Source organism: Apostichopus japonicus, chromosome 11, assembly GCF_037975245.1.
Source record: "Apostichopus japonicus isolate 1M-3 chromosome 11, ASM3797524v1, whole genome shotgun sequence".
Lineage (NCBI taxonomy): Eukaryota > Metazoa > Echinodermata > Holothuroidea > Aspidochirotida > Stichopodidae > Apostichopus > Apostichopus japonicus.
Genome location: NC_092571.1, coordinates 23,434,529 through 23,447,347, shown reverse-complemented (window position 1 = coordinate 23,447,347; position 12,819 = coordinate 23,434,529). Strand labels below are relative to the sequence as shown.

Sequence of the window (12,819 nt, the reverse complement as noted above, 5' to 3'; positions counted from 1 at the left end):
TACTCACGGGGTATGTTTAATATTAATAATACCTGATGTACTCGGACTTGTGGATATGTACTCACGGGGTATGTTTAATATTAACAATACCTGATGTACTCGGACTTGTGGATATGTACTCACGGGGTATGTTTAATATTAATAATACCTGATGTACTCGGACTTGTGGATATGTACTCACGGGGTATGTTTAATGTTAATAATACAATATCACGTACTCGTTCTCGTGATTAAAGCTTTGTACTCAATCTCCTCATACCAAGGGGAATTCTACTTGTACTCATACCTATGCTGCTGTACTCATACTAATGCTGTTGCACTCATGATGTTGTATACTCTTACTCACAAATCTACTATAAACACCCATAACCAGGAATTATCTCGTCACGATGTGGATAAAGATACATATAACTCATTATACATTAGGTTGCAAGGTCAGCAAAAACGGCGGAATTACTTTTATTATTTCTATCTCGAGATTCAGAACCGTCACACACACCCAAACGGATTTAACTGTTATATAGTCTTGGCTCAGAGTGATGCTATACTTTATATGTTTGTCCAGTACACAGTCGGTTATTAAACCTGAAACCCTTTCAGAAATGCCTAAAAGTCGATACTTAAATCTTAATACAGAAGCCTGTACTCATTAGTGTGTACTTATCGTTATGGATTTACTAAGATAAAAGAAAAACATTTAATGTTCTTGGTCAAAGGATTTAATTGCTTTGCACCCGCCCACACAATTGATCGAGAGGTTGCCACTTCCGGTTTCTGGTCGTGCTTGAAAACCCTCTGCGCAGAAACTTCGCGACTTTAATTACAAATGAAGCTCAAATCTGTTCTTTATCACCTTCATACAGTAGAACGTCAATAAAAACAGAAAATCACCTCATAAATTGGTCATCTGTTGAAAGTTGGCACTGCGCAGATTCTTGGAAGTTAAGACTGAATTATTCATAAGATTCAGTTCAATACGATACAATGTGAAACTCCAGGGGAGCGAAAACTGGTGGAGAGGGGTGGGCGGGGGCGGGGGGGGGTTGGTATAGGAAACGTCCCCACAATTTTGTGAACATTTCTAAATTGCCCGATTTTTTATAAGCGAGAAGTACCGTTTTCTGAAGTAAATAAAAAGTATCCATTTTAATTTTCTTGTAAGTGAAAAGTGCTCTACTGTTATTTTAGGGGAAAAGAAAGACCTTTCGTGAGAAATGAAAAGAAATTGTAATTAAGTCTTTTTGGTGAAAACCCTTTTTTGGAAAAATGTAATTCGTGGTACCGATTTGGAAAGATGGTTCCATTTTGTCTGCAGGTTTTGGACGAATTTTAATGATACCTTATCAATGGACATGTTTCCTTGCATGACAGCGTATATATGGACCTGAACTCATCAGTAAATGTAAGCAATGGTCTCTTAGTTTACAAGAAGCTACACTCAGGGAATCATTGTGTCTAATTAAAATCGATCTCCCAGAGCTACAAACATAATAAGAGAAACAATATAAATTAAAACGAAAAAATACCGAAGTATGAAGTTTTCCAAGAAGACCGGCAGTTTTGCAGATGCTGAATCTAAAAGATTAAAGCTCTTAACATGACCTGTTATAAAGATGACAATGATTTCATGTGTCAACATTGTTAATAATCTATAGTCAATTTGAAAGGGAAAAAAAACACAGAGAAAGTCAAAAAGATTGACATCCTGATAACATTAGTAACGCGAGTTTTACACCAGGATAGCTATCAATCAAGACTTTCCTTCTATATGTTCCATATATGGAGATCTCTTTCTGATAGGTTCTCCTACCTCTCCTCTTCCCCTGTTGGTTTCTTTCTTTCTTCTCTCCATCCCTTGTCTACTAATCCCCTTACATCTATCTCTTTGTGTTCACCATGCTCATTAACCTGTCTGTATTCTGTACGTGTTTTTGTCCCTTCTGTTACTGTTACTTGTCATTTAGCCTATGAAGAAGATCCTGCTAGGATCGAAACGTCAGGCCAACCTATACTTTTACACATTCTCCTACATATGCTCTCGAGTGGATAAGCAGTTTGCTAACAGTTTTATTTTATTTTGATTTTAAGTTCTAAAGATGATGGTTGGGATTTTGGTTACTGTTATGTACTCTTTAGGCACAGAGATTTCTTGGAGCAAAAACCAAACTCCCACTTAAACTGCAGTGTGCTGTCTATAAGATGGAGATGGCTGCATTGATGATGGTATATGATAACATTGCCAAAGGGCTTGAATAACTATTGCCGTATATACAATATGAAATAATATAAATGTGTTTTACATAGTTAACATATACAGACTGTCTGTTAAACTGTCACCAAGAACCTCTTTTTAATCATCATTAAAGGGTGTGAGAACTCGTGCACAAAGAAACGTCTCATGCCGGTAATCTGACCTAGTTTCGAATAAGGAGTAACAGAAGTGTTAGACACCACCATCGATCCCAGAAAATACACACACAGCTTGCTACCATTAGACACTAGTGTACAGTCAATACATACAGCTACGGTCAATACCCACAACACAGTGTGCATAGCAGCGATGGATATCTCAGGTCTAGATAAAAGATAACAAGGTATCACGTTTCATTACTGTAGCATTTTGTAGCAAAGTTAACTTTTTTTTTCAGAGCTCGGCACGCAGTTTGGGGTGAGTCTTCAATGCCTTTAACATATTCAACAAAGGGAATTCTTCTTTACAAACTAAGTAGAATTTTGTTTCATTCACAGAAGCAGGGATCTGTCAGAAAGCTCCATGATAGAAAATAAAAAAAAGATTATTCACTTGGTTATATATTATGTATGTCAATCGACAATATTGTAGAGCTCGATATATTTCTAATCTTGGAGATATTGTCTCTGAATGACCAGTAGAATCATACATCTGATTAACTATAATCTGAAATTTTGACAAAGTGTATGCATACTATCCCTTGAGGGTTATGTTATGCTTAATGGGCTGCAACTTAGTGTAATTTAGATTCAAATTGTATGGTTGAAAAATTGTATTTAGTGGTTCACGTTTTAATCCCACTTTAACTCGAAGACAAAACTACCTGACAATTTTTAAATACTTTTTTTTTTCGTTTGCGAATTAATGGTCTCTACTTTTCCTGACCTCACATTTCTTAGATAATTTATTGTGATGGTGACATATACCATTGCCTAAACTTTCTATCGACGAAATAATAATTACCATGTTGACAAGTTATGCAGATATTACACCTTTGATAAATGCCAAGCATGCCTTAAACTCGTGATCTTACCGTCGGTTCTACTCGTTTTTTATTTCGTAAGATATTTCTACTTTTGTTTTGTAACATGGGTAAAAGGGAGAATATTGCCCATACAGATATTATACACACACTTAATAATTCAGTGCTTGATTCAACACATACGTTCTCACTGTGGATTAACTGTTTAACTAGAATGAAAACTACGCGCATTACTGCGTTATCGTTGCCTGTATATGACTGTTTCTCCAATATCTTTTAACAGGCATGAGACTCTTCCGCGGAAACGCGGATTTCCGATTTTTTTTTTTTTTTCATGTTCGCGTTTTTTATTATTTTTTAATTATTATTATTTTTTTTTTTTTTTTTTTTTTTTTTGCCGAACATGCTGGACTGTGAAGGGAAGGAACACCGAATTTGACCAGTGGTGGAATCAAGTAGCACAAAGCAAGCAAAAAAGCCTTTTTTTGGTTCAAAAAAGCTAATGGATAAATTATACAAGCAGAAATTCCACACTTTTTTGGCGAGTTACGTGATGTGATAGATTCCATCTAGAATCCACCATTTTGCATCTAAGCCCTCCTTACCTGACAAAAAAATTCTAAAGGGGAGGGGGACACTCCCTCCCCTTAAACCCCTCCCCCAGGACGGCGATCGATAAATTTCAGATTTTTTTCCCCGGCTTAGTCTCATCCCTGTTTTAAAATGCATGGAAAACAATGCCAGTGTATATTTCAATATAATATTTCATGTTTTTGCCTTAATAAGATACATTTGAAGAAGATGGCTTGATAGGCAGACTAATTTGTATTACGACTAACGGTATATCCTCCTTGGTACAAATACAAGGATCTAAGATCGAGTTATACTCCAAGATTAATGTATGTCGTCTATAGTTACAGAGTTGTTGACAATAATAATAAAATAATAATAAATGAACTTATAAAGCGCTAAAATCTACGAAGTATTCAATAGCGCTGTACAACTCTAATAGAACGCCAACTTGAAAAAATGAGTCTTCAATTGACAATTCATAATCATGGACGTTAAATATGAATCTAAGAGACTGACTTCGGTCAGCTTGCGGCTTTGATAAGCCAATGAGGCTTCTTCGCGAGTTCCTGCTTGCAGGAGGACCTAAAATACATATATACATACACGCATACATGCATACATTTTGAGGTAATATTTACACTATTGGAAAAGATAAAAGATAGCTGTAGGTAGACTAATAATTGTATAGTACGAGGTATACAAGGACATGACTACGAGTAACAGTACACCCCCCTCGGTAAGAATACAAGGATCTAAGATCGAGTACAGGCAATTGAATATTTCATTTTCAGTAATATTTTCACTAAAGTTCCAAACTATATGTATAATGAAGAGTAATTCGAGTTGTGCGGACTCACCAGAAATATCGCTGCTTAGTCAAAGACGGGTACATGTATATTATTTAAAATCATTTATTTAGTTTTTAATAATTTTATTTTTTAATAAATTTATTATTTAAAATCAAATAACAAAAACAGGACGAATTAGAAAACCGAGATTTATACCACGCAGTTGTCATTGCGCTCGGATACTTGTCGGGTAAAGTGTCATAAGAACAAAGCGCTGTTTATTGTGTAGGACATGATCTGAAGTACGTGCTATAGGCTTTGTTGAACGAAGTAAACTATTAAGGGAAATCATATATTGATAAAATATAAATGTAAAACGCCATTTGAGACTAAACTTGCCCAATTATAACGTATGACTGGATCTTTTGATTCTTTCAAAAAACAAGATGAAACCCTATATCCTATCTTTCTATACTCGGTATTCTCTCAATCAATTACATAACACATTTAAATGCTAAATAACTATCGTCAAAGTTGTGCGAGAGTTTCAAACAATTGCCACCCCTCCCCCATCCACTCCCCTCCGCTCCCCAACCCCACTGCACACGGTATTTCTATGATTTTGAAGTCTCGAAAAGCTAAAACTCAGAGACGATCTTTTGTTATTATACATTCTCTTACGTTCTCTATTAAAACTGCTAGATTCAACCCTCTTATCTCCCCACCCCACCCCTCCCCAAGAAATATGAGAACATTTACTAAAAATAAATATCTTCAAACCACGCATGAACCAACTAAGGATATCACATGTTTAAAAGCCTTGTGGTGGTGGTGTGGGTGGGGGAGGTGTGGGTGGGGTGATGGGTGGGGGTGGGGTGGGGGGAGTTAGGACGTCACCATAGCGGCCCTTTGGATATTAGCCAATTTAAGCTTGTAGAGCTTCAGCTGAAATTAGAACCCTCTCGCATATACATTTATTTGTTGACAAGAGAAAACGGAATACGTTTCAAATGTTGTTTCTGCTGTAACAGTTGAGGCAGTTGCCAGTTTGCTAATTACAGAAAGAGTGTTTGTTACACTGAGTTATTTATAGCAGCAGATCTTGGAAAACCATAACGGGCCTCTCCTGATACATTGCATTCGTTTCTATTCTAGATTGCCAATCAATGGATTCGACTTGCCTCAGGTCTTTCATGGAACGCACGGGAGGATAAATTTGATTTGACATTTTTACTTCATGCTAGTCTCATGCCAATTTCAAATTGACGGTCTTGTCATTATTTATATCATTTTCTATCGGAGAAAAATTTGTAACAAAAATCAACCGCTTAATCGCACCACCCTTAGCAACAGATACACAAGAGGAAGACATTTTATTTTCTGTTCGTACGAAGTAACACATTATCACCCGATTCAGTGCAATGTCACCTGAAGGCGTTTCTGACGGATAAACCATTCAAAGTCGTTTTTATTATCTTCTAGGTGAAAAATACCATCAAGCGACATCAGAATAGATTCTCTTGTCCTTAAAAGTTAAATTCCTCATTTTGAATGGATATAAAAATATATCTGTAGCTCAACGGAATTACTGATAAATGTCTTCGCCGCCGCCGCCGCTCTACCCCCTGTCCAGAATGGAAGAGCTTAATAGGCGTTGAATATTCATAGAAACAGAGGATTTTGATATTCAATGCTTATATAGTTGTAACTGCTTTCAGTCCGGTTAATTATGAAATGTTCAAAAAATTTACGAGATATCAAAAATGATAAAACTTGTCAGAAAGAACAAAATGATGATATGAATCAGTATGTACATACATTATATTTCAATTAGTAATTTTGTCTTGTTTTGTCTAAATTTAGTTATCTTTGCTTCTGATTAAAGATTTAGATATATAACATAAGGAAACTGTCAAAGGATAGAGTTTGTTTCTTTGTTTGGAAATATTCCCAAACGGAATGCCATCGAATCAGTAACAGCGTTATTGCCATGGTAACCATACTTGAAATATCTTATAACGAACACGTTTTGAGGAGCGATGATTTGTTGATTCGGTTACCTAACTGAAATGAAGGGAATTCAACCAGTCACGTGATGATTCAATATTTGCACAGACCTGCTTTTTCCTTCGAATTGTAACAGTAAACTTGTAATTTGCATGGCAAATAGTGATAACAATATAAAATAACTGTTTGAAAAAAGAAAGAGGAAAGAAGCTCCGACCTGGTTTTACAGTCTCTGTGACATGCAAACTGTGTAATTGTGTTCATATTATTAATATGAAATCTTCCAGGGTAGCTTTTAAATGTAAACATTCTATGAATCCAAGTAATATATCATTTTCTTGTACATTTAATGTGCAAAATGAATAAGCTGTTGTTTTATTAACAATTGGTTCGAAATATATAGTAATTAAAAACCTGGTTCAATAATCCACCCACCCACACACCCGCCCACCCACCCACCCATCCTCCATCCATCCATTAATTATTGTTGCAAATTATTAATATATGAACTGAATAATTAAAACTTTCTTGAAATTGCAATAACAGAAAGGTGTAAACAATAAGACGTCACTATAATGCTTCCATATTTTTCCCGATATTTTTCCGGTCAACGCCAAAATGGAGATCATTACAGATGTTCTCAAATATGACGTCATTTCAAGATTCAGAGTGACGTTACAACAAATTATTACCCGTTTGCAGATGTCGAAACGGAGTCTTCATGTAAACCCAACGGCGGCGATGCCATAATATTAATAATTGATACCTCTTTCACATTTGATGTTTTTTGTTATTTTATTATAGAAATAGAAAACATCCAAGCTATCAAACGACAGAAATTATTTCAAGGAACTAAATTCAACATACTTTATTGACAATGTGAAAAGTGATGGAAAAATTCTTCCTTCAAATAACTAACATATCTGTTTCGAGTTCAATATACCCTAAATTACACGCATGCATAGCAATGAATCATTCGTAATAGCGTCTTTCTTATCTTTTCTTTTCTACTTCACTTTTAACATTTTTAATAGATTTCTATCACAATTTCTCCCTCAAATGGTTTTGTTTCATGTTAACAAAAAGAAATTTTAATTGAGCATTTAGTAATGAAACTCCAAATTTTTCTTAAATTTTTGAAGACAGACTGTAAAGCTATTTAAGGAAGAAAACCCCATTAATAATCAATTGTCAAACATTGTCTTGTAGAGTTTTGTGCAGTAAGTGCTTATCCTTAAGCAAAGCTCGAGGGGGTATGAAAATCTACTTGTCAATGTTTTTAAATGTCAAGGTAATTTTGGTTTTCATAAACATCGCAGTTTGTGTAAAAGTTCCAGGATTACAGATCGTACTTACCTAATAGAAGCTAAAATCGATTTACGTGATTTTCGATTCTAACTTTCATAAACTAGAAATAAACTACCTTTCTACACACAAAAAAAACTGTTGTGTGTATCAATACACATACTAGCGATGATGATGACTTGAGTAAGTCATATTGTCATAATATCATTTGACTATTTATATAGCTTCAGGCCTATACTAAGAACAATAATTCTTTTCATTTTTAAAAGTGTTGACTTTTCAGTCTTCTGTTAAAATCCGTACACATGTCTTACTTGCATTTAGCGTTGCATTTTCCCAGAATAAATCACAGAATAGCCTATATGGCAGCAGTCCAACTTATCAGCATTTTAAGATGAGGTCCGTCAATTTTCTATATATACTGTATCTACAATCTTATTATTATCTCTGAACACCAATTGCTTGTACAATCAGTCTCACATGTTACTAAAGTAAACGAAGACGTCTCAAATTGTTTATTTGATTATCGCGGTTGATCAATGATAATATGAAAGAAGAAAAGACAACGCAAAGTTATATGGATGAACGGAAATTTTAAGGTATAATGAAATTATTCGACTCATTACTCTCTAGTTACAATTCATTTGGTGAAGAAAACAACACAAGTGTCAACAGCTTTTGTTAGCATTTCGAAAGATGGTCAGTATATCCGATAAAACTGTCGGAAGAAGTTATAGTGAAAGCCCGCATTCTTTGGTAAGATTCAGAGGGGAGGGGGTGGGGGTGGGGGGGGGGGGTTCGAGGGTTAGGTCAGGCCCTGGGACAATAAAGTCAAAGCGCCCCTTTTTTTAAAGTTTTCCAACTTCGCGGTACATTCTTGAGCGGATATCAGGCGCGTATCCAGGGGGGCGTTGGGGCGCGCGCCCCCGGGTAAGAAAAAGAGGAGAGAAAAAAAGAGAAGAAAAAAGGGGAAAAAGAGGGGGAAAAGGAGGAGGAAGGAGAGGAAGGAAGGGAAATGAAAAAGAAGAAAGAGAGAAAAAGGAGAAAAGGAGGGAGTAAAAGAAAAACGCCAAGACACCGGGAAGAGAACGAGGAACAGTGACATCATTACAGCGCTGATCCCTATTATATACACATGGCCTGGTAGCCAGTGACGGATCGAGGATTTCGGAAGGGGCGTGCGCCTCACCCTACCCTTATACCGACAACTCCATTTTTGACGTTTCCATTTTTCCTCTCTCACTAATGTATATATAAACTAAATATGGTCTATCATAACGCGTGTGTGTGTATGGACGCCGTAAACAATTGTGCTATGAAACCAACTGTGGCAGGTCTCGACCGAGTCGTCGGGGAACATGACGCATTTTGGGAAGGGGGCGACCGCCCCCCGAGCATATTTTTTTTTTATGATTTTATGATATCGCTAGTAATTTCAAAATAGAAAATGCTTAGATGAAACTTACAAGGCCGGGGAAGTGTCATTTCTAGCGATCTGGGAGGCATTTTCGGCCAAAATTTTCTTGTACGCTTCGCGCCAACACGTGGTGGCGCTACGCTTAGATAGTTTGCCTACAGGCTTCGCCCCTCCCTTGGCGCGCCTGTGCGAATTTGTAAAGCAAACAGCAGATATCACATCATATCAGTGAGCATGAAAATGGTGTAGTCATAGGAACCCAATTTGATTTTGGGGGCTGTAACGACTTGCCTGAAAAATATCACCTAAATTTTTCGCGCGCCTGTTAATGTCAATGTCATAAGAGCAAGCATCGGTGATTACATCGCATGACATCGTGTACCGTACGGTCCGTGGAAATTGCGCAGTATACCGCGGGAAAATGTAAACAACGAAATGTCTTATGTAGATGGAGAAAAAGCACGGTGGTCCAATTGTGTCAAATTCTCTTTTACATTAGTAATGGCGAATTAGTCGGCCAAGTTTAGAACTTTATTTTAATTATCAAGGAGATATTTTTTAAACTATTCATTTCCTTTAGCTACATCATTGCAATTTATTTTTCTCTCAGTAGGAGCCCCCCCCCCCCCCTCGCCTCCTACGCCTATGTGTGTAGTGTTCGGTTTCGGAAATATCTCGTATTTTTTCATTTCCTTCAACCAAGTTTTATAATAGCCGTTATAAGAGGGGTTAATATTTGTACACCAATAAATTAACTGTGATTGAATTTTCGAAAATTTCCTTACCAACATTCTTCATCATACTTCCCTCTACTCGTGTAATTTTGACCGGTCTGTTAGAGGTTGAAGGAGGTTTATCTATATTGGTTGTCCATAGATGACATTTTTTGTATTATGGGTATGTTTTGAAGTGAGTTTATTCACGGCAAATGTGAAGTTTCAAATTCTGAACAAATAATGGGCTGAAAACCTTGAAAAGTGGGGCTGTCGTGTATGGTGGGCCGCGACGATATAGAATCACCTACAAAAGCAATGATCCACAGGAGATGCGATGAGGTAGAACATGATGTGTGACTGCTGACAATCTTCAAAAAGGTTATGGATGAAAAAAAAATATTGGGAAATACTTGGTTCTCAGGCAAAAGTGTACAACTGGTTGGTCATTTTCAAGCCTGAAAAGTGCCATTTCCGGTGATCTGGGGGGTATAAAAACCAGAAATTTTCTTGTACGCTGCGCGCCAACCGATGGTGGCGCTCCGCTTAGATAGTAATTCGTGCCCCCCCCCCGGGTTAGAAAATCCTGGATACGCCCCTGGATATCAATCATTTTTGTAATGGTATACGTTAACCCTGACCAAATCCACATTTACATGTATACACTTGATCCACTAATTTACCTCCGGCCCGGTGCGTTACGCCCTCCTGACCCACCCTCTCGTCAGAATTGCATACACTAACTATTTTTCTCTCTCTCTCTCTTAATTGTATTTAAAAGGTGGACGTGACGTCATATCTGCTGTGAAACATGTCATGAAAGAAGTCAGTAAGAATATGTTAATGATTAAACGATCGAAGTAATTTCCTTTGTCTCTAGAAAACATACACCTGTTTGGCGAGGGTTAACAAATTATGACAGATTTGAGGTGAAGCCAAGTGACATTGCAAATTCTGCAAATAGAAAACAAATGAATTTAAAAGAATTCCCAAAGAACTTAATGGTTATGGTGATCATTAAATATTCACAAAAAAAAAAGTCACTAGCAATGTTTCAATAATTAGGGTATAGAGTACTGCTTCATGGATGATAAATTACGTTAATTACTTATTATGTTACGTAAACATACGTTCGTTAAATGTCGCTATAATATAATATAACACACGTTCCATTCTTGTATGTCTACTTAATAGGAAATTTACAGGAAATCATAAAAAACTGTTGTTTTCTAGGACAGATAAAAAGCAACCCATGCTCATAAAAGAGGTCGTGTTATATAGTTATCCAACGCATGATCTATGTTGTTAGGAAATTTTAGTCGTTTCTTTGTAAAAATATAGGTCTGGGGGATGCGAGTCTCAAATGAGACGTGACATGCATAACATCTTATAACAGAACAAAACATACAAACGAGAAATAAATCGCTTCATCAAATTTTAAGAAAGGTCATAAACTGACGCTATTATTACAGTTCTTGCATGCATGTATAGTCTCCAATGCAGCATGGCTTGTTCGTCGCTGGGATGTTAGTATAGTTCGCAAGAAAGTTTGGTATTGTTAAGTTCCGTTCTTTTACTGGCAGTTGTATACCTGTTTCAGGGTTCAAACTTTTTAGTTGGTATAAGTCAGTTTGCTTGCTAACGTATAGCTCTAAGTTTATAGTTTGAGAGGGAGTGAGGTGTGGGGGAGGGGTGGGGCGGGGAGGAGTTTGGATGCGGTGGGTGACTGTGTTGCCCCTATTTACAAAGGTCCACATTTTCCTTGGTACGGAATACTCCGTTGTACTGCAACGGACGTTAACAAACGGTTCAAACCTCACACATAGCAACTCGATATATGGTTGCCCCACTTTTCAAAGTTTAAAGCCCATTATTTGTTCAGAATTTGAAAATTCACATTTCTCGTGAAGAAAATCACTTCAAAACATATACATAATGTTGCACAAAATTCAATCTATGGACAACCAATATAGAAAAAACTCCTTCAACCCCTGACAGACAGGTCAAAATTGCTACGAGTAGAGGGAAGTATGATGAAGAATGTTGGTCAGGAAGTTTTCGAAAATTCAGACACAGTTAATTTATTGGTGTACAAATATTACAACCTCTTATAACGGCAATTATAAAACTTGGTTGAAGGAAATGAAAAATACGAGATATTTCCGATATCAGATATTTCGAACCCGAACACTACACACATAGGCGTAGGAGGCGGGGGCTGCACCCCCCCCCCCCCCGCCCCCCCCCCAACCAAACTTGTTCCCCTGAAAATTCGGGCAATATGCTGAGAATAAATGAATAATTTAAAAATTATCTCCTTGGTAATTAAAATAAAGTTCTAAGCTTGGCAGACTTATTCGCCATTACTACTGTAAAAGAGAGTTTTGACATAATTGGACCACCGTGCTTTTTCTCCATCTACATAAGACATTTGGTTGTTTACATTAGCATCCTGCGGATGACTGCGCAACTTTCACGGACCGTACGGTACACGATGCCATGCGATGTAATGACCTATGGTTGCTAATATGATATTGACATTAACATGTTGAACGCGCGCTTCGCGCGCGAAAAATTTTGGTTATATTTTTCGGGCAAGTCGTTACAGCCCCCAAATCCAATTGGGCTCCTACGCCTTTGACTACACACATAGACAGTTTTGAGGCTGTTCATTTTTGAACATGCATTTTCATGCTCACTGATATTATGTGATGTCTGCTCTTTGCTTTACAAATTCGAACAGGCGTGTAGCGAGTAATTTGCCAACGGAAGGGCGAAGCCTG

At 37.0% G+C, this 12,819-nt stretch overlaps 1 protein-coding gene across 1 annotated transcript in view; it reads right to left on the bottom strand.

The window, feature by feature from the left end:
- The window catches only part of LOC139976438 (von Willebrand factor A domain-containing protein 5B1-like), a 76,168-nt gene that overhangs the window by 47,952 nt on the left and 15,397 nt on the right, over window positions 1–12,819 (bottom strand). The window lies entirely within an intron of this gene.